The sequence below is a fragment of the Oryctolagus cuniculus genome, chromosome 9, assembly GCF_964237555.1.
Source record: "Oryctolagus cuniculus chromosome 9, mOryCun1.1, whole genome shotgun sequence".
Classification (NCBI taxonomy): domain Eukaryota; kingdom Metazoa; phylum Chordata; class Mammalia; order Lagomorpha; family Leporidae; genus Oryctolagus; species Oryctolagus cuniculus.
The window spans coordinates 74,665,505-74,687,425 of NC_091440.1; the positions used below are offsets into that span (position 1 = coordinate 74,665,505).

Consider the following 21,921-nt stretch of genomic DNA (forward strand, 5'->3'; position numbering starts at 1 on the left):
GCAGGGAAGTCAGCTATGGACTCACTTTAAAAAGGGAATGTATTTTGAAAAACAGGAAATTTCAAAAATAGTATATATTTTCCCCACTGTGAGCTTATTTTATAAACAATCATTAACAAAGATATATTAATTGAATGTACACACATAAGGCAAACCAACTCGTTGGATTGAAACATTCTAATCATTTGCCTGTGGTTTTACAAGATTCAAAAGGACTAGGGCAGGTTGGGGTGGTGGTGGTGATGGTGGTGTTGTGCAGAGGGTTAAGCTGCTGCCTGCAATGTTAGCATCCCATATCAGAGTGCTGGTTTGAGTCCCAGTTGCTCCACTTCTGATCTACCTCTATGCTAATGCTCCCCGGGAAAGCAGCAGAAGATGGCCTAAGTGCTTGGGCCTATGCCACTTATGTGGGAGATCAGGATGGATTTCCAGGTTCCTGGCTTTGGCCTGGACCAATCCTGACCAAATCCAGCCATTTGAGGAGTGGACCAGCAGATGGAAGATTTTTCTCTCTCTTCTTCTCTCTGTCACTCTCTTTCAAATAAATAAAATAGATCTTAAAAAAATTCAAAAAACTGAATATAAAAGGATATGAAATGTGCATTGTTACTCCTTAAAACATAAGGCCATTAAAGAGATGGCATTATGTTTCAGAGCATGGAACTGAATTCCCAGACCCACAAAATCTACAATGGTTCATAAAGCCAAGGGAAATCTTTTTTTTGACTTCTCAAGTTGGGGATGAATTTTTGGTTTTCCTGTCTCAAATAAATTATCTTTATTAAAACTAGAAGAGTTTGTTTTGTTCCTTCATGTGGTGGGCATGATAAGTAGCTCCCTAGAACTCTTGAATAATATGAAACTAGCCCTGGGGATTTTGTTTGCATTTTTTGTGGATCAAGGGGTGATAAATCTGTCCACAGCAAAGTTCACCTCCTTCTCATCCTTTCAACTTGGACAGTGCTAGGGTATGTGAGTGAATGTGTATAGAGGAAGGTGTTATCTTATTAACCTCAGTCAAAGCAGACCTCACCTACAGCCAATGCATTCCTTACATTTCTCATGCCCAAGCAGAGGGCAAAGGTGAAGACAGAGAGCCCTGAAAGCGCTTATTCTGACCAGATGGCCAAACCAGGCATGCCTGCCTGTAGTTTACAAAGCTTTAAAATTATCACGGAGCCTCAATCATCTGTCTCCAACAAATGATGTCTCTGAGTCTCTTCACATTCTTGGCAAGCCATATTATCACAGAAATTAAGTTCCTGAGTTGTGATAGTGGGTTGTGAAATACAGCAGGGAAGGCTCTCTGATACATATATACATACATACATATATACATTAAATATTAATGAATGAGAGCTAAAGAGATTATTTTGATTTCGGTTTATCATTTCAAAATCTCTAAGCTTTGAATATTATTATAATTGTCAGCATGGTGACAAAGCTGTATGTAATGTAAATGAGCTAAAACTTCTTCAAGCAGTGAATTGAGTTACAGATGTCACTTAAGAAAAATGGAAAGATATTCTTTGAACATTTTAGTGAGCACCAAGTAAATAAAAGAAGGACAAAAGGATGAAGAATTTCAATGGTTGAAGGGTATCTGTGTGAAATTCAGAACCTGATTTGTTATAACAAATAATTATTATTTATCAATAATATTTTTAAATAATTTCTCTTTGGAAAATTTTGTTTCCCTGACTATTAGACAAATCAAAGAAGTCTGTAGATCAGTTGTGGAAATAATCGTATTATGTGGCTGCATTGTAGTACGACGGGTTAAACCCCTGCCTGCATCCCATATGAGTGCCAGTCAGTCCTGACTTCTCCAATTCCGATCCTACTCCTGCTAATGCTCCAGGGAAAGCAGTGGAAGACGACCCAAGCACTTGGGTCCCTGCCAACCATGTAGGAGACCCCAATGGAGTTCCAGGCTCCTGGCTTCAGCCTAGCTCTGCTCTGGCTGTTACAGCCATTTGGGGAATGAACCAGTGGATGAAAGATCTCTCTCTGTCTCTCCCTCTCTTTGTGTCATCCTGAATTTCAAATAAATAAAATAAATATTTTAAAAAAGCACTTAAAGAGAGAAATATTTGTGTTGCAACTTGAAGTAAATTTTAAAAAGCTTATTTAACTCTGTAGTTCAATTTTTTTTAAAAGATTTATTTATTTCTTTAAAAGGTGGAGTTACAGAGGCAGAGAGTGAGAGAGAAAAGTCTTCCATCCACAGGTTCATTCCCTAAGTGGCTGCAACCACCAGAGCTAGGAGATTCTTCTGGGCCTCCCATACGGGTTCAAGGGCCCAAGGACTTAGGCCATCTTTTGCTGCTTTCCCAGGCCATAGCAGAGAGCTGGATTGGAAGTGGAGCAGCCGGGACTTGAACCGGGATCATATGGGATGCCGGCACTGCAGGCAGTGGCTTTACCCGCTATGCCACAGCACCAGCCCCCAGTAGTTCAACTCTTAAACACACAGTGTTACAATGTAGCTCAATTGAAGTTCACAGGCTTACTGGGAAAAATGTAAGTGGCTAGTATTATTAGTTGAAATCAGAGGATGATCTAGTAAAGTAACACATCTTGCCACCACCACCCACATAATACCATCAAAAAGTCATTCCTCATCACTCCACCACCCTCAGATGGCACTTCAGAATGCATTCCCCCGGCAGAAGAATGCCAAGTTACATCCAATGTGTGTGAGAGGAGCCCCAGGGGGATTTTTAGTTGGCCTCATGAAAGAGAGTGAACTTCATTAAGGGCAGAAGAACTGCATTCTCTGTCCTTCCTGGTGTCACACTGTGAAGTGGAGGGAACAGAGCGAGACACTGACTATAGCAGAGTCTACTTGAGCTCATTAAACATTAATATACTGGTCATGGTTGGGGATACTTTATACCCCACACAGATATGATCACATTTGTTTTCTACAAACATAAAAGAAGATAAAGCTTGGCAAGTTACATAGCACACACACCTGTAACTGAGACAAAGGTAAAATCATTTAAGTTTGCCGCCCACCTTGAAAAAGTGAACTCTGTGTGTGTGTGTGTGTGTGTATGTCTAGATTGATGTTCACAATCATGTTATGTGTTATAAGATGAAAGGGAGAGGTACCCATGGTAATTGCTATCTGGACCCAATCTTATTTACTCACATGAATGTGGACTATCAGTCAACTAAGCCTTTTAGAACTCACGTGTTTGCTTAGAATTCAATGAAATAAAAGCTTTTATGTTGTCTTTCGGTGTAGTGCTGAAAATAATATAAATGAACCTTCTAAAACTGTTTCCAGCTCAGATCTGTCTTGTGAGCTCAGGACCTTGATAATTCACTGTCTACTCAACCCACTTCGCAAAGGCAATTCAAATAAACTTCTCCAAACCAGAGCTAGTATAGTCACATCCACTCCTCATCCTCAGTTTCTCTTTTTGTTACTACCACTACCTTAGATATGGTCAGTATCACCTGTTTCTTGAATTCCCCCAGCACCCACTTAACCAGACCCTTTATCAAAGTGTCCAGGTCCAAAGCAAATCTCATCAATATATTTTATTGCTCTTAGGATTGTTCACAAACTCCTTATTGTGGTTTGTAAGACTGTAATATCTGGCCTCGATTTGACTTTTTAACCTCACGTTAGTCTCTTTTCTACTCAATGATCCAGAGTCTCCAATGTCTTGAGTGTTCCATTCCCAGCCTTTACTATATCACTGCCCTTTTTTCAATCACTCTTGCCCTCTTCATCTGGATAACTCTTGCTCCCGGGAACCGTGGGAAGCACCCTTTCTTCCCCTAACAAAGTCTTAACTCTTATACTCTCCTTGCCTGTTTGCCTGTTTGTATTTTTTGACAGGCAGAGTTAGACAGTGAGAGAGAGAGAGAGAGAGAGAGAGAGAGAGTTGTAGACAGTGAGAGAGAGACAGAGAGAAAGGTCTTCCTTCCATTGGTTCACTCCCCTAATGGCCGCTATGGCTGGTGCTGTGCCGATCTGAAGCCAGGAGCCAGGTACTTCCTCCGGGTCTCCCATGCGGGTGCAGAGACCCAAGCACTTGGGCCATCCTCCACTGCCCTCCCGGGCCACAGCAGAGAGCTGGCCTGGAAGAGGAGCACTCTTATATTTAACAGGGATCAATTTTCAGTTAAATTTAAACTCCTAAGAATAATTGTGTGTTAATTAAAGAGTTCAACCAATGGTATTAAGTAGAACAAACAAAATACTAAAAGGAATAAAATAGTAAGTTGTTCCTCGACAGTCAGGACAAGGGCTGATCAAGTCATTGTTTCTCATAGTGTCCATTTCACTTCAACAGGTTTCCTTTTAGGTGCACAGTTAGTTGTCACCGATCAGGGAGAACATATGATATTCTTCCCTTTGGGACTGGCTTATTTCACTCAGCATGATGTTTTCCAGATTCCTCCATTTTGTTGTAAATGACCGGATTTTTTTTTTTTTACTGCTGTATAATATTCTATGGAGTACATGTCCCATAATTTCTTTATCCAGTCTTATGTTGATGGACATTTGGGTTGATTCTAGGTCTTAGCTATTGTGAATTGAGCTGCTATAAACACTGAGGTGCAGACAGCTCTTTTATTTGCCAATTTAATTTCCTTTGGGTAAATTCCAAGGAGTGGGTTGGCTGGGTTGTATGGTAGGGTTATATTCAGGTTTCTGAGCAATCTCCAAACTGACTTCCATAGTGGCTTTATCAGTTTGCATTCCCACCAACAGTGGGTTAGTGTCCCTTTTTCCCCACATCCTCGCCAGCATCTGTTGTTAGTTGATTTCTGAATGTGAGCCATTCTAACTGGGGTGAGGTGAAACCTCACTGTGGTTTTGATTTGCATTTCCCTGATGGCTAGTGATCCTGAACATTTTTTCATGTGTCTGTTGGCCCTTTGGATTTCCTCTTTTGAAAAATGTCTATTGAGGTCCTTGGCATCTCTTAAGTGGGTTGTTTGTTTTGTTGTTGTGGAGTTTGTTGATTTCTTTGTAGATTCTGGTTATTAATCCTTTATGGGTTGCATAATTTGCAAATATTTTTTCCCATTCTATCGGTTGCCTCTTCACGTTCTTGACTGTTTCTTTTGCAGTACAGAAACTTCTCAATTTGATGTAATCCCAATTGTTAATTTTGGCTTTGACTGCCTGTGCCTCTGGGGTCTTTTCCAGTAAGTCTTTGCCTGTGTCTATATCTTGCAGGGTTTCTCTGATGTCCTCTAATAATTTGATGGTGATGTTTAATCCATGTAGAGTGGATTTTTGTGTAAGGTGTAAGGTAGGGGTCTTGCTTCATGCTTCTGCATGTGGACATGCAGTTTTCCCAGCACCATTTGTTGAATAGACTGTCCTTGCTCCAGGAATTGGTTTTGGATCCTTGATCAAATATAAGTTGGCTGTAGATGTTTGGATTGATTTCTGGTGTTTCTATTCTGTTCCATTGGTCTATCCATCTGTTTCTGTACCAATACCATGCTGTTTTGATTATAACTGCCCTTTAGCATGTCCTGAAATCTGGTATTGTGATGCCTCCGGCTTTGTTTTTATTGTAGAAGATTGTTTTAGCTATTTGAGGTCTCTTGTGCCTGCATATGAATTTCAGCATCATTTTTTCCAGATCTGAGAAGAATGTCTTTGGTATTTTGATTGGTATTGCATTGAATCTATAAATTGCTTCTGGGAGAATGGACATTTTGATGATGTTGATTCTTCCATTCCATGAGCATGGAAGAGTTTTCCATTTTTTGGTATCCTCTTCTATTTCTTTCTTTAAGATTCTGTAATTCTCATCGTAGAGATCTTTGACATCCTTGGTTAAGTTTATTCCAAGGTATTTGATTGTTTTTGTATCTCACTCCTATATGGGATGCTGACATTGCAAGCAGTGAATTAATCCACAGTGCCACAAAGCCCCTAGACTTATGACTTTTTTAAAAGAGTACTTTGAGGTTTGCAGCAAAATTCAGTAGAAGATACAGATATTTTCCATATACCCTTCCCTATACACAGGTATATCACTAGTGTTTTAAAAAACCACAAGCAATGAACTTGGTGTTAGCAATCTTCATGTTGTTTCAGTTAATTTCATCATGTTTAGCAGTGATGACTTAGTTGTTAGTTTCATATCAATTGTTTTAAATTCAGTACCTTATTCATCTTCTCTACTACCTTGTGAGATATGTATTACAGTAATTCTATTGTCACAGAAGAGGAAGTGAAGTATTAGGGAAATTAAGAGATTTGCCCAATGTCAGTTAACAGGGAAACAGAGGAGTTAAGATTCATACTTAGATAAAGTCTGAGTCCTCAACTACGCTGGTGGCAAGAATGGAGTTTAAATGTAACATATTTTCAAAGTATTTTTTGGACAAGATTTTCACCTAGAAATGCAATATTTCAGGATTAATAATAAAGAAGTAGTAGGATAAGTAGACAAAGATACATTCAAAAGAATCTGTGAGAAGGGATATACTCTATCTATGTCTATATCTTTTTCCCTCTATCTTTTTACTGTCCACCTAGCTTCCCTAGTAGCAATAATAGACTAGAAATTTTACTCTTATCTTTGAAAAATTTCCCCTTAATCATTAATATATTTGCTAAGGAAAGAGAGGACTATGGTCAAATTAAGATAAACATCTCAATGGTTGGAACTGGTAGTCATTATGCTGAGTGAAATAAGCCCGATGCTAAATTTCCCCTTAATCATTAATATATTTGCTAAGGAAAGAGAGGACTATGGTCAAATTAAGATAAACATCTCAATGGTTGGAACTGGTAGTCATTATGCTGAGTGAAATAAGCCCGATGCTGGAAGACAGATATCATGTTTTTTTCTTATTTGTGATGTTCTATCTATCTATCTATCTATCTACTTACATATCAAGAGTATGAAAAATTTTGTAGATGATATATCATTTGGTACATATGTATTGCTCCACTAAGTTCCACCCATTCAAATGACAATACATCCTTCTTTGTCTACATTATGATCACTGTCATGAATCCCTCACTTTATGGTACTGGTATCTTGGTTTTTGAGGAAAAATAGTAAATATATTTTATGTGCATAATGTCTATATTTGAAGTAAATGTGGTAAAATGTTAAATATTTATTACCTTTTTAAACTAAAAAAAACAAAATTAGCAAAAAAGATAGACATCTCTGAATAGAGCCTCATACAGGTAAGCAGAGTCAAAGATTTGTGGTTCTGCTGTACTCTATGTTTAGATGTAGGGAGTGAGTCAACTCTTAGGGATTTGTTGGTGACAAACTAAAACACGATTGAAGAGTGATAGCCAAATAAGAGAAAACTTCAAAAAATTTAGGGAAAATGTGATTGTGAAAAAGCTATGCAATTTTTTTGTACCAAGAAAATTTATCTTTTGATTCCATTTTCCCCTGAACTTTTTGAAATGCTCATATAGAGAGTTCTCAAGAATCAAAGGTAAAGAGATTTAACTACTGTCAGATGCAACCTGAAAAACCACTAAAAGTACAAAAGTAATTCTAAAGGACTGAGGATGCAGGAAACTATGTTGAACAAAGAAATAAGATATGCTGGTAAATTCAAATAAATATTCATAAATGCATGAACAATAACCATAATTGACATTTTCAATAAAATGCTGAAACTAAAGATTGAGGCACCAGTAAGGAAGTTATCAATGTAGGAGTCCAGTGAATAGCTAAACTGTTCTAACATCTTTATCTTTATCAAGAGAGTAAACTTTGTTGCACAGATAGTTAAGTATCTGTTGAAGTAAGTGTTGTCTCCAGAAGAAGAGAAACCAATAGAAATTTAAAAAATAAAGAATAAGGAGGGGCCAGCACTGTGGCTAGAAGAGAATGATAAAATACAGTTCAAGTCTTAAGAGTAAAAAACTGCCAACAAAGAATGTTGTACCTTTCAAAGCTCTCATTTATGAATGAAAAGACCTTCCACAACAAACAGAAATTGAAACAATTTGTTGCCACTCATTCAGCCTTACAGAAGATGCTTAAGGATGTGCTACACACAGAAACACAGAAAGATAGCCATCCTAATGACAGAATGTGAAGGCAGAAAATCATCCAGTAGTAGTAGAAAAAATACCAAATAAACAATGGGAACATTTATGGAAAAACATTAGGGCAAAGTTGTTATTTACATGACTTGGAAGAATCAATAACAACAAAATGTCCATGCTAATGAATGAAATTTACAGATTCAGTATGATCCCAATCAAAATACCAATGACATTCTTCTCAGATACAGAAAAAAATGATGCTAACATACACAGGGAAACACAAGAGACCCTGAATAACTAAAGCAATCTTATACAACAGAGGCACCACGATACCAGATTCCAGACATACTACAGGGCAGCTATAATCAAAACAGTCTGATATTTGTTCAAAAACCATTGTGTAGATCAATGGAACAGAATAGAAACTCCAGAAATCAATCTACACATCTACAATAAACTTATCTTTGACAAAGGAGCTAAAATCAATTCCCAGTGCAATGACTGTCTCATCAACAAATGGTGCTGGGGAAACTGGATCTCTGCATGCAGAAAGAAGCATGAAACAACACCCCTATATTATCTTACCGAAAAATCCACTCAAAAAAGATGAGAGCCCCAAATCTATGACCTGATACCATCAAGTTACTAGAGAACATTGGAGAAACTCTGCAAGACATTGGCATAGGCAAAGACTTCTGGGAAAAGACCCCAGATGCACAGGTAATCAAAATCAAAATTGACAAAAGCGATTACTTCAAGCTGAGAAGCTTCTGCACTGCAAAAGAAACACTTTAAAGTGAAGAGACAACTGACAGAAGGGGAATAAAATTTTGCAAACTATGCAACTAATAAAGGCTTAACATCAGGAATCTATAAAGAATTCAGGAAATTCAACAACAACACAACAAATAATCCAGTCAAGAAATAGTAAAAGAAGTTGAATAGGTATTTTTCAAAAGAGGAAATTCAAATGATCAAGAAACACATGAAAAATTACTCAGGATCACTACCCATCAGGAAAAAGCAAACTAAAAGCACAAAGAGGTTTCACCTCATCCCAGTTAGAATGGGTCTCACACCAAAATCAACAAACAACAAATGCTGGTGGGGATGTAGGGATAAAGGTACCCTAATCCACTGTTGGTGGAAATACAAACTGGTGCAGCCACTGTAGAAGACAGTATGGAGATACCTTAGAAATCTGAATAAAGACATACCATATGATCCAGCCATTCCACTTCTGGGAATTTACCCAAACCAAAATAAATCAACATATGAAAGAGTTATCTGCATCCCCATGTTCATGGCAGCTCAATTCACAATAGCTAACATGTGGAATCAACCTAGATGTCCATCAACTGTTGATTGGATAAAGAAATTACCATATATATATACATATATATACACACATATATATATATACACACACACACACACACACAACACTACGGAGTACTACTCAGCTATAAAAAATGAAATCCTGTCTTTTGCAACAAAATGGATGCAACTGGAAACCATTATACTTGGTGAAATAAGCCAGTCCCCAAAAGACAGATACTAGATATTGACCTTGATCTGAGGTAACTAATAGAGTACCTGAAATGTAATGTATTGGAGTGAAATGGACATTTTGAGATTTGATTATTGTTTACAACACTTGTCTCCACTGTTGAGGAATAGCATTTTTTTCTTCATAGTATTTTTAAACTCTTTTACTTAGTATAGGGTCAACTTTAAGATCATTAAGTAAACTGAAAGATATTTGTAAAAATTAAGAGTTAGAATGGGAGAGAAAGGAGGAAGTGTGGAGCATGAGTGGGAGGGAGGGTCAGTTGGAGAGTATTATTATGTTCCTAAATCTGTATATGTGAAATACAAGAAACTTATATAACTTAAATAAAATAAAAAAGAGATAAAAAGTAATGACAGGGGCCAGTACTGTGGCACAGTAGGTTAATCCTCCGCCTGTGGTGCCAGCATCCCATATGGGTGCCAGTTCTGGTCCTAGCTGCTCCTCTTCTAATCCAGCTCTTTGCTGTGGCTTGTGAAAGCAGTAGAAGAATGGCTCAAGTCCTTGGGCCCCTGCACTCGCATGGGAGACTAGGAAGAAGCACCTGACTCCTGGCTTTGGATCGGCACAGCTCCGGTCATTGTGGCCATTTGGGGGAGTGAACCAATGGAAGGAAGATCTTTCTCTCTTTCCCTTTCACTGTCTGTAACTTTAACTCTCAAATAAATAAATAAAATCTTTTAAAAAAAGTAATGACAAAAATATAAAGCAAAAAAGAGCAGAATTACAGGAAAATACTGATTAACATGCAGTTAGAGAGGGTTTCTTATTGTGCAGTCCTCAGTAAATCATGGAAGAGACACAGAAATTTAGCAAAAATACAGAAAAATTTACAACATAATCTGTCTAAGGCATTTGTGTATCCCTGTCTTCCCTCCCCTCACCAAAAGGAAAGGCTATGATCCAAAGCAAGTAAAAATTTCCATAGATTTCCAAAAGTTTAATAATAAATGGAAAAAACTGGAAACATATAAACAAATCTCAAAAAGAAACTTGTATTGTTATATGTAACTCATCTCTTAGAGAAATGAAAAGTAAAACAACAATGGGATACCACTTGATACAATATTAAAACACCTAGACAAGCCGGCGCCGCGGCTCATTAGGCTAATCCTCCGCCTAGCGGCGCCGGCACACCGGGTTCTAGTCCCGGTTGGGGCGCCGGATTCTGTCCCGGTTGCCCCTCTTCCAGGCCAGCTCTCTGCTGTGGCCAGGGAGTGCAGTGGAGGATGGCCCAGGTGCTTGGGCCCTGCACCCCATGGGAGACCAGGAAAAGCACCTGGCTCCTGGCTCCTGCCATCGGATCAGCGCGGTGCGCCGGCCGCAGCGCGCCAACCGCGGCGGCCATTGGAGGGTGAACCAACGGCAAAGGAAGACCTTTCTCTCTGTCTCTCTCTCTCACTGTCCACTCTGCCTGTCAAAAAAAAAAAAAAACAAAAAACAAAAAAACAAAAAAAAAAAACAAAAAAAACCACCTAGACAGTTCAATAATATGGAACAAGAGAGAGTCAGGTGCTTCCACTGAAAATGTAAATTTGATCACTTTGGAGAGGTTAGGACTGGAAATATCTTGTCAAATTGAAATGGTTCACCCAGTGTGATTCAGAAATTCTACCTTTAATTCTCTAGAGAAGTTCCACACATGTATACCCCAAAACATTTACAAGGAAAGTTATTGCAAATTATTTGTTTATGCTTACAAAATCAGGGGGAGGGAAACAAATGTATCAAAATAACCAGATCTTAAAGTATAAAACTGATTTTTTAAAACAAGAAATAAAGACATTTTCAACTTATGATCATAGATGCTCTTGAGACCTAAGAGTAGTTGAGTGATATTAAAGGGGACTTTGTTTTTCATGTGTAGTGTTTATATCCTTTAAAAGATCTTAAGCAATTAGGAAAAGTGCTAATGTAGATTAATTTTACATACAACACATTGATACTCAATTACTTTTCTATTTTTCTGTAATGAAATTTTTACATGATTGTTATGGAATGGTATGTGTAAAATAATTCAACTTTATTAAAATGTGTGTATATATTATTGCTGCAAAGGAAAGGAATACTGCTAATTACTTATTTTGTAAGGGTAGGATTATGAAGAAATTTCACCTCCTTTGGTAGACATTTTCTATTTATTTATTTATTTATTTTGACAGGCAGAATGGACAGTGAGAGAGAGAGAGAGACAAAGAGAAAAGTCTTCCTTTTCCGTAGGTTTACCCTCCAATGGCCGCCGCGGCTGGCGCGCTGTGGCCGGCGCACTGCGCTGATCCGATGGCAGCAGCCAGGTACTTATCCTGGTCTCCCATGGGGTGCAGGGCCCAAGGACTTGGGCCATCCTTCACTGCACTTCCGGGCCATAGCAGAGAGCTGGCCTGGAAGAGGGGCAACCGGGACAGAATCTGGTGCCCCGACCGGGACTAGAACCCGTGGTGCAGGCACCATAGGCGGAGGATTAGCCTATTGAGCTGCGGCGCCGGCCTTGGTAGACATTTTCTACATACATTCATTTGCAACACATTTAACAGATTTTTTCCTCATGGATTTTATGTTACTTTTGAAAAAAAAAAAAAAAAGCAAAGACGGAAAAATTTTCTGGTGAACTCCCAAAAGCAATATCTTCAAAAATAGTTCTAAATAATTTTAACTGGGTCTTTTCCCCACTTTTCTTCCAAGGAATACTTTATAAGCATACGAGGGTACTCCAGAAAACTGGAATTAAAAGCTGTTTATTTTAGTTAAAAAAAATTGAAGCCTATGCCTTTTTTCAAAATACATATTTTCCCTGAACTTTCTGAAGAGTTCTTCTAATTCTTAACAAAGACCCATATCTTGTCTTCTAAAAACATTTACAAAATTCTTGTTGCAAAATTAAAGTTCAGATGTATATTTAAAGGCACATTTTAAATGTATGTATCATTTTACAGACATGTTTTGACATTTCTTTTTCTTGCCAGCTACAATTTTGTCAAAGAGAATAAAGAAAAGTCAGCGCATGCTTAGAATGCTGATAATTTAACTACTGAACCTTCCCAGGACTTCAGTAATTGAGAATATGTTGTGAGCTTTGCTCCAAAAACGATAATGTTATCAGAAATTCTGTCAATTTCATCTAACCCCAAAAGTTTGCTCTTGTCTTTTTGAAGGGAAACTCAGTTTTAAAGTAAAATTTAAATGTCAGTCATCAACATTTTCCATCATATAGTAACAGATGGAGAAATTTCATGACTGTTCTTTATTCAACAAATATTGCTGCACTCCCTGCCTTCTAGAAGAGTGTTTTTTAAACATTTTTTTATCCTACATGATACCATACCATATAGTTGTGTGTTGGGGGGTGTGAGAAAGAATAAGGAAAAATAGATCTTGACCTACTAATTGCTTTCTTAGCCAAATGGGATACAACATATGACTTCCTAAATATTGTATTTTAAGGCAATCATTCCAAAATGTGATCACAGAGCTGCACTGTAAGTCCTGAGCGATTTTTAAAATGTATATTTCTAGGGTTCCTCCCCAAAGCAAAATAAAAACTTATGAGAGTCAAATATTAGAAACTGTCTTAGATGAGGCACAACATACTGGAGTCTGAGAGTCAGACACTCTCTTCTGCTGCTTGTCTGGGAGGGCACAGGAGCTCAGTGGTCGCACCAGGCATTAGCTGATGTGGTGCCAATGGTTCCAAGAGGATGGGCTTCCAAAGAACAGTGGCCCAGAGCTGGGATTTGCAGACTGAACTGAGAATGGTTGACAGCCGCAAAGGGGAAGAATTTCAGGCAGAAGAGTGAAGAGACAGGAAGAAATCTCTGAGTGCAAAGTGGGTTGGGAAGTCATGTGGCTGAAAAACAAGGATATCTGGGGAAGGGCAAAAGGTGGGGGAAGATGTCGAGAGGCAGACTGCAAATCTTTGCATTCCCTGAAAGGAACTATAGAAAATGGGAATCACTGCTGGATTTTGAGTTGGAAGTGACACAAGCAGAAGTTGGTGCATCAAAAGAGATCTCCAGCAGCACTTTGGACTGATAGCAGCAGGGTGGAGCTAGATGCTGGGGAATCCTTAAAGGAAAAGTGTTGTCCAGGGGAGCAGTGAGGTCTTGAGCTGGGGTAGCAGAAGAAGGAAGGCTGAGAATCCAAATTTGAGAAGTGCCTCGAAACAAAGTAATGGTGCTTTTCGGTCCTTGACACATGGAGGATAAGATCAGAGAGTACACTTAGGCCATATCCAGCTTGGTCAACCTGGCAGTATTTTAACAGTGAAGGATATTCATTTAGTCATTCATTGTGCCATTGCTAACCCATTTCTCAGAGACACAATCATTTTTCTCACTTCTGTTTGCTATCTTTCCCAGTACTGCTGTGTAATATATATGTTTAAAATTATCCGAGTAAGAATATCTAGTTATAAATATACTCTGTCCTCACCTATGAGTACTTAGGGCAGTTGAAAATTTCAAATTCTTCTTTGTGTTTAAGAATATAGATGGGAGGGGCCAGTGCTGTTGGGCAGCAGGTTAAGCTGCTGCCTGTAGCACCAGCATCCCATATGGGCACCAGTTTGAGTCCTGGATGCTCCACTTCTGATCCAGCTCCCTGCTTATGCTCCTAGAAAAGTAGCAGAAGATGGCCCAAGTTGTTGCATCCCTGTACCCTTGTGAAAGACCCAGAGGAAGCTCCTGGCTTCGGCCTGGCTCAGCCCAGGCTGTTGTGGCCATTTGGGGAAGTGAACCTGTGGATGGAAGAATTCTCTCTCTCTACCTCTGCTTCTTCTTCTCCATAACACTGACTTTCAAATAAATAAATCAATCTTTTAAACAAAATGCAGATGGGAGCATCCTCTAGATTTTTGCAGAGATTATATATATATATGATTAAACTTAAGGTTATGCATACAATAATTTGGGCAGACTACAAAAATAATATATATATATTAATATATTATTTTAAGGGACAAAAGAAAAGACAAAAGTTGCAGAGAAGCAAATGTTGGGAATTATTCATAGATGGAAGGTGGTCAAATTATTTCATGTGGGTAAAATAAATATTTTCCAAACTGTGTACTCCATTTGTATGTTTGTTTCCAGATCCCATTGTGATGATTCACTTAATCAAAAAACGAATGAGCTCTATATTCACTTAGTGGGGGAAATTAACACACTGAATATCAAAACTGAAAGATGGATAATGAACATATTTCATTAATGTCTTTACTCCTATGATATACTATAGTGTACTATACTGCAAGTGACATAATAGTCCCTAAATACTATTTGTGTACTGTAATGTTTGCACTTTTCTCTAATATTAATGATAAATGTTTGTGTTAGACCAAAATATTAAGCACAATGGATAGATTCTCCATAAGGTAATACACTTCATCTTAGCCAAAAGGCCAAGAAGCGATTCCATAAGGTAATAAAAACATGTGATCTTTCTGCTGCCAAAATTCATTTAGAAAGAAACTTAGACAAGGTCATTTTGCCATCACTGGCTGCATAGCCTTATTTCTGGACTTGCTTCATGTCATCAGATGGTGACTACTCAGGGATACAATACGTTCTGTCAGAAACTCTTATAAACCACATCTAGGAGGTATAGCTATGCAAAGTGAATTCACTATGGATATCTTTTCATGATAAAATAGTTTCTCTTGGTAAGACTGCCTCAGTTCCATCCTCACTAAACTAATTTCTAGCAGCATGGTCTGGAGCAAGTTGCCTGATGTGTCTGTGTCTCAATTCTTCATTTGTAAAATCGAGGCTAGTGATAGGGTCTGCCTCTTGAGTCTGTTGTTAAGACTGAATGTGAGAATACATGGAAAATGCTTGAAGCAGTGCTTGGTATGTCACAGGTTCTCAACACGCATTCATCATTACTGTCATCACGAAATGTAGGAACTTCCTAATTGTGTTATATATTTTGTCACACCTAAAACTGAATGTAATGATAGAAACTATGTCAATAAATGGTGTCTTGCTTATGCAAAAGAGTTTTTTACTACAACATGTATATGATAAGATATAAGACCTGAAAATGACCAAAGACATCAACAAGAGATTGTTAAATATGTTGTAGTAATACTGTGGAAAATAGGATAGCCATTAAAAGAATGAGTAGGGTTTGTATATACTGACATGGCAAGTTGTTCATAACACGTTATGTGAAATAAGTATATCATAAAATAACATGTATCTTATCACATAATAAAAACATTTATCAAGTACTTTCATTATCAAATGCTCAAATTATTCTAAGCACTATATATCTGTATATTAACAGACTTAATTTTTCTAACATTTACTGTTTTAAAAAAATTGTTTGATTGAAAGGCAGAGCTATAGAAAGAGAGAGAGAGACAGAGAGAGACAGAAGAGAGAGCTCTTCCGCCTGCTGGTTCATTCTCCAGATGGATGCAATGGCTGGGCTGGGTCAGGCTGGAACTCCATCCAGGTCTCTCATGTGGGTGGCTAGGGCCTTCTACTGCTGCTTTCCAGGGAGCTGAATCAGAAGTGGAGGAGCCTGACATGAGCCAGCACTCCTATGGGATGCCAGTTCAGCAGGTGTGTGCTCAATCCACTGCACCACAAGCTGATGCCCCTAACAATGCTTTGAGGTAGGTACTATCATCACCTCCACTTTACAGATGAGGAAACTGATCCGGAAGCAGGAGATCAACAGCTAATGAGTGGACAGGAAGTCTGATGGCCTGCCTTGAGAAAATATGCTAGTTGCCACTTCACGCTGACAATCCAAGTGAAAAACAAAATGTGTGTATGTAACTGTGTATGCAAAGATTCACATCAAACTAAAATGACCTTTGGGGAGACTGTAGCTTTAGCAAGGGAGGTGATCTGACTACTGCCATAATTTGCGTTAAAAATGTTATATTCAATTAGGACTAACCTGCATAACCTATTTCCTTTAAACATAGTCTCAAAATATTGGATTTAAGGAAATATTCCTCTCTTGTTAAGACTTCTAAAACATTTTTTACTCTAAATAGGTTCTGGCATCCTTGTCAACCTGCTGCAGTATTTCAAAGTGTTGTGGATGACTACACTCCACAGGGAGTTGAGTAGCTATTGCATTAAAAAAATCATATCCAAGAATTCCAAGGTCTTGCAAAGTTTGGCTTTCCATTCTTACATAAAACCTAACTTCCAAACGACAACTGTTGATGCACTCCTGGCTTCTTACACTTCCAACATTGTGCTCTGCATGCTAGATTCAAATGAGCCATCCATGTATCCTTCTCCACCACTAGACAGAGAGTACCTCAAAGACAGGAATAATGTATTGTTCATATATAAATTCCAATGAGGAGCACAGAGGCTGACTGATGGAGGTCATCAAAAAAAAAAAAAAAAAGTGTGGAGGCAGACCTAAGATTGAAGAATGCTTCCGAAGTCTCTAATGAAAACTAATCATATTGGCTGTAAAGCTGATACTGCACGTAGGCACACACTAATTAACATCACCACTAATGTGATATTAACATTCAATATAATATAATGGAGGTATTTAATGAGAGTCTACCTCTGAAAGTCATGGCAGGATTTCTAGAATTTTTTTTATATTGCCTTTAGTGCTCACAATAGCCATACAAAGTCATTATTCTTATCTGCTGTTAATATAATTGAGACTCAGATTAAATAACTTCCTCAAGGTCACAGAGCTAGCATGTGGTAGAGGCAGGATTCAAATATAATACATTAATAATGCAAAATCGAGACTTTTTCCAATTAAAGTACTACTTTCTCTGAAAACAGTTAAATAGCTGGACAAGTGAACATTCTTAGATGTATAGTTTTAGAATATTTTATTTCAAGATGGGTAATGAGAGAAAAGGGGGAATACAATATTCTTTATGAGAAAATTAGAACATCTTCTATAGATCCGTATTGCTAAATTGTGAAGGTGAGTTTCTTAATTAAAGCACAAGGAAATGCCCACAGAGGAACAAGCAAAGAAAATGGGATTTCACTTTATGCCTATACTCACTGTAGCCTTAAAATTGTTCCTGGTCTAAAAAATCGCCAGAGGTTACATAGGTACATTTTTTTTATTGCTGTTGACTAATGTGAATTTGTTAAGCAAGATTTCAGAATCAGCTGAGAATTTGTCATCTGAGTGATTTATTTGAGAATCCCAACAGCTGGAGGAAGAAAGTCTGCAACTAATAAAGTGTTAGACACAACCTGTGTGAGGTCTCCAGAACACAAGCATGTGGCTGACACTGGCAAAATAAATACTCCTGGCTACACACTGCTTAACCCCTGACACTTGAAACATGTCTGCAGGTGGCAAAGTGGGACTTCAGAATGAAAAGCGAAAGCTGCTCCATGTCTAGTTGAAAGGAAATTGCTCTTCTATTGTCAGAAGCCTTCTCCCTTGGGTACCCTCTGAGTGTTTCTCTGTAGCTGCAGTACATTCTATTGCATGACTTGGAAAAAATCACTATTCTAACAAAAGCCCTGTGTGCTAGTTCCCTCTTAGTCCCTTATGTACTGCTTGACAATGAGGAGATCAAATTCTCTGTCTCTTGGATTTCTGGTCTGCAAAATGGGGGCAATTTCCTTGGGCCTAGGTGAAGTGAGATCCCAAGCTTTTAGATCTATGCACATTCTTTCAGCCCTTTTTTGGAGATCTGTGGTGTTCTTGTTCATATGATATTAGCAGGCAGCTGTTTCTTTTTTTTTTTTTTTTAATTATTTATTTGACAGGAAGTGTGATAGACAGTGAGAGAGAGAGAGAGAAAGAGAAAGGTCTTCCTTCCATTGGTTCACACCCCAAATGGCCACTATGGCCGGCACTGTGCTGATCCGAAGCCAGGAGCCAGGTGCTTCTTCCTGGTCTCCCATGCGGGCGCAGGGTCCAAGCACTTGGGCCATCCTCCACTACCTTCCTGGGCCACAGCAGAGAGCTAGACTGGAAGAGGGGCAACCGGGACTAGAACGTGGCACCCATATGGGATGCCGGCGCTGCAGGCGGAGGATTAACCAAGTGAGCCACAGCGCTGGCCCCAGCAGGCAGCTGTTTCTAATGATCATGCTGACCATTTGTGCTTACTGTCTGCAACCTTTGCAACCTTTTTTTTTTTTTTTGACAGGCAGAGTGGACAGTGAGAGAGAGAGAGACAGAGAGAAAGGTCTTCCTTTGCCCTTGGTTCACCCTCCAATGGCCGCCACGGCCAACGCACTGTGCTGATCCGATGGCAGGAGACAGGTATTTATCCTGGTCTCCCATGCGGGTGCAGGGCCCAAGCACTTGGGCCATCCTCCACTGCACTCCCTGGCCACAGCAGAGAGCTGGCCTGGAAGAGGGGGCAAGTGGGAAAGAATCTGGCGCCCCGACCGGGACTAGAACCCGGTGTGCCAGTGCCGCAAGGCAGAGGATTAACCTAGTGAGCCATGGCGCTGGCCTGTCTGCAACCTTTTTAAAACATTTTTTTATTTATTTCAAAGGCAGATTTACAGAGAGAAGAGGGGCGGGGAGAGAAAGAGATCTTCCACCTACTGATTCATTCCCTAAATGGCCCTAATGCGCCAAGCTGAAGCCAGGAGCCAGGAGTTTCATCCCAGTCTTTTATGTGGGTGCAGGGGCCCAAACAGTTGGGCCATCTTCCACTGCCCTCCCAGGCACATTAGCAGGAAGCTGGATGGGAAGTGGAACATCTGGGACTTGAACTGTCTCTCATAGGGGATGCTGGCATTGCAGATGGCAGCTTAACCCATTGAGTCATTTTCTGCAGCCTTTATTGGAAGAACAATGGTTGCTTTCTCTCATGTGAAACAGGAGTTAGAAAACTATTTTTAGCTCTTAAATAGTTTGTGACTAAGGGGAAACCATAAACCAAGATAATAATAATGTAAGCATTAAAATTTTCATATGACTTTTCATACTTGGATAAAATTTACTCAGTAACATGCATGGCTCTCCTGGTTCCATCACTTAAGCTTGTGTTTACTTTTAATTAATAGAGAATGCAAAAATTGTTTAGCTTTTTAAACATGTGATTAAAAAGTAAAGCTGTATGTTAAAAAGAGCACGCTGAATCAGCATGAGGGATGGATGTGGCAGAGCTTTAGGAGATACACTGTTAAAGGGGAGCTCAGACAATAGAATAGAGAGCTGAATAAATGTCCTATGGGGAAAACTTAAAAGTCAATTTAAGGCTTTTAGTACTCAGATAAATATGTCACCAGGAAGCTGTTTAGCATTTCTACTCTAATAGCCGATAAAAGCTGGAGCAGGCGGAGCTTTCCACAGCAACAGCAATGCTCACTGTAGCCTGGAGATGGGGGACTCAGCACAGATTCTCAGAGGAAGAGCTCAGAAAATTCCAGTGAGCTACAGAGCTTAGGTTCTATGGAACACTGACAGTTTAGAAACACACTAAATATATTTTTAATACATAAAGCTCTATAATTTTTGTTTGACTGTTTTCTTGTTTTAGGAGATCCAAAAGTAGTGCAAGAGTATGAAGATAGGTGGTCCTGACCAGCCTACCTACCTCCATGCATTCATCCATCCATTTTTTAGCTATTTACTAACCACCTGCTTTGGGTGAGGCACTGAGCTCCATGTGGAGAACACTGATAGCGACACAGTTCTTGTCTCTGACGAGTTCTTCGTCCAGCAGTACAAACAGAAAACAAACACTGGCTCTCTAGACAGTCACCTTGGCCATAATACTAATGGCTGTTCTAAGTGCTTTTCACACAATAATTGTTTATTCTTCACAACAACACTATGAGATAGGTATTATTATGAGAAAATTGGGTATGGAAAGGTTAAGTAATTGTTCCAAGATCATGCGTCCTATAAGACAGAGCCAGGATTAGACACCAGGCAATGTAGCAATATAGCTTTGTAATTAGATTCTACATTTCCTGTATTTGAAGGGATTTTAATATCTTAGACTCTGTCACTCTATTTTACCACATTATTTATGTTACAAAACTGTATATCTCTTCCCTTTTCTCTATTTTAAATTACTTCGTTAGTTTGAAAGGCAGAGAAGGTAGTGTGGAGACAGAGGAAGAGAGAGAGCAAGAGAGAGAGAGAGAGAGAAAGAGAGAGAGAGAGAGAGACAGGAGCCTGGAACTCAATCTGGATCTTTCACGTGGGCAGCAGAGACTTGACTACTTGAGCCATCTCACCACTACCTCCCAGTGTGCACATTAGCAGGAAACTGGAGTTGGGACTAAAGCCCAGGCAACTCCCATATGGGATGCAGGAGTCTCAAATGGGACTTAACTGCTATGGTAAGCGTCTAGCACTTCCTCACTCTTCTCAACTTAAAATCAGCCAGGCTTTTTCTCAAGTCTACCATACCTCCACCCATTGCTACAAGCACCAGTACTTGATCTTAGTTTCTCCTGTCTTCCTTTCCCTTGAAATACACCTTGAGAGACTGTCTGCTTATCTTCACATTCTCAGCTTCTGTATATTTGAAACTCATTGAAAATGTTTCATTCTTCAAAACACTCCAGAAATACTCTCCAGGTAGACTGATGTCGTCTTCATTGCAAATGCCAACAGCATGGTGCAAATCTCTGCCCATCTCCACCTCTACAGAACTTCACACTGTGGGCTACACCTTCTTCCTTCATTATTTATATTTTCCTTCTATGATACCACTCTCTCCTGGTTCTTCTCACATGTCTCTCATTTCCTCTTTGTTCATTAGTTGCATTTTCCTTTAAAGAAATATAAGTGGATGACCCTCAAGCACTTAGCACACTATGGGCACATAAGGACTGCTCAGTCAGTATAAGTTATAATCCTCAGCAGATGGTGTTTGAAGCCTGATAGTCAGGAGAAGGTCCCAGAGGTGGCATGAGAGGACTTCCCAAACAGAAGAGACAGCCCAGAGACAAACAGGGGACAAGTAGTCAAGCCTTGCAAATTCGGGGACTGCAGTGCTTGGAGTAGTATTGTGTGCTGATTGGGTCAGGAGATGGGATGATCAAGGGCAGCAGGTAGCTGCAGACAGGCTATGTAGCACCTTGTGGTTGAATTCTTGTCCAGGAGCTGTCAGGTGACAAGTGTGCCCAGAGTGTTCAGGGACATGATGACATATGCATTTAGTGGTCTGGAGGATGGATGGGCTGTCAGGAGGGGAGTCTGGCAAACTGGAAACAGAGAGATTGGTCAGACAGAAAGTGCAAATATCTAAGCAAGACCTGATGCTGGCTTAGCTAAGTTTGTGGTAGGTGAGGTGGAGAAGACAATAAGGTTGTAGTATTCAGAAATATGGGAGGGGCAGAATTAAAGATCTGAGGTTGGAAATGAAAATAGTCTAGGACTGGAGGAACCATTCCTAAGATTA

At 39.3% G+C, this 21,921-nt stretch overlaps 1 protein-coding gene across 1 annotated transcript in view; it reads right to left on the bottom strand.

Moving 5' to 3' along the window:
* The window catches only part of FREM2 (FRAS1 related extracellular matrix 2), a 219,466-nt gene that overhangs the window by 49,822 nt on the left and 147,723 nt on the right, over positions 1-21,921 (bottom strand). The gene's annotated exons all lie outside the window — the stretch shown is intronic.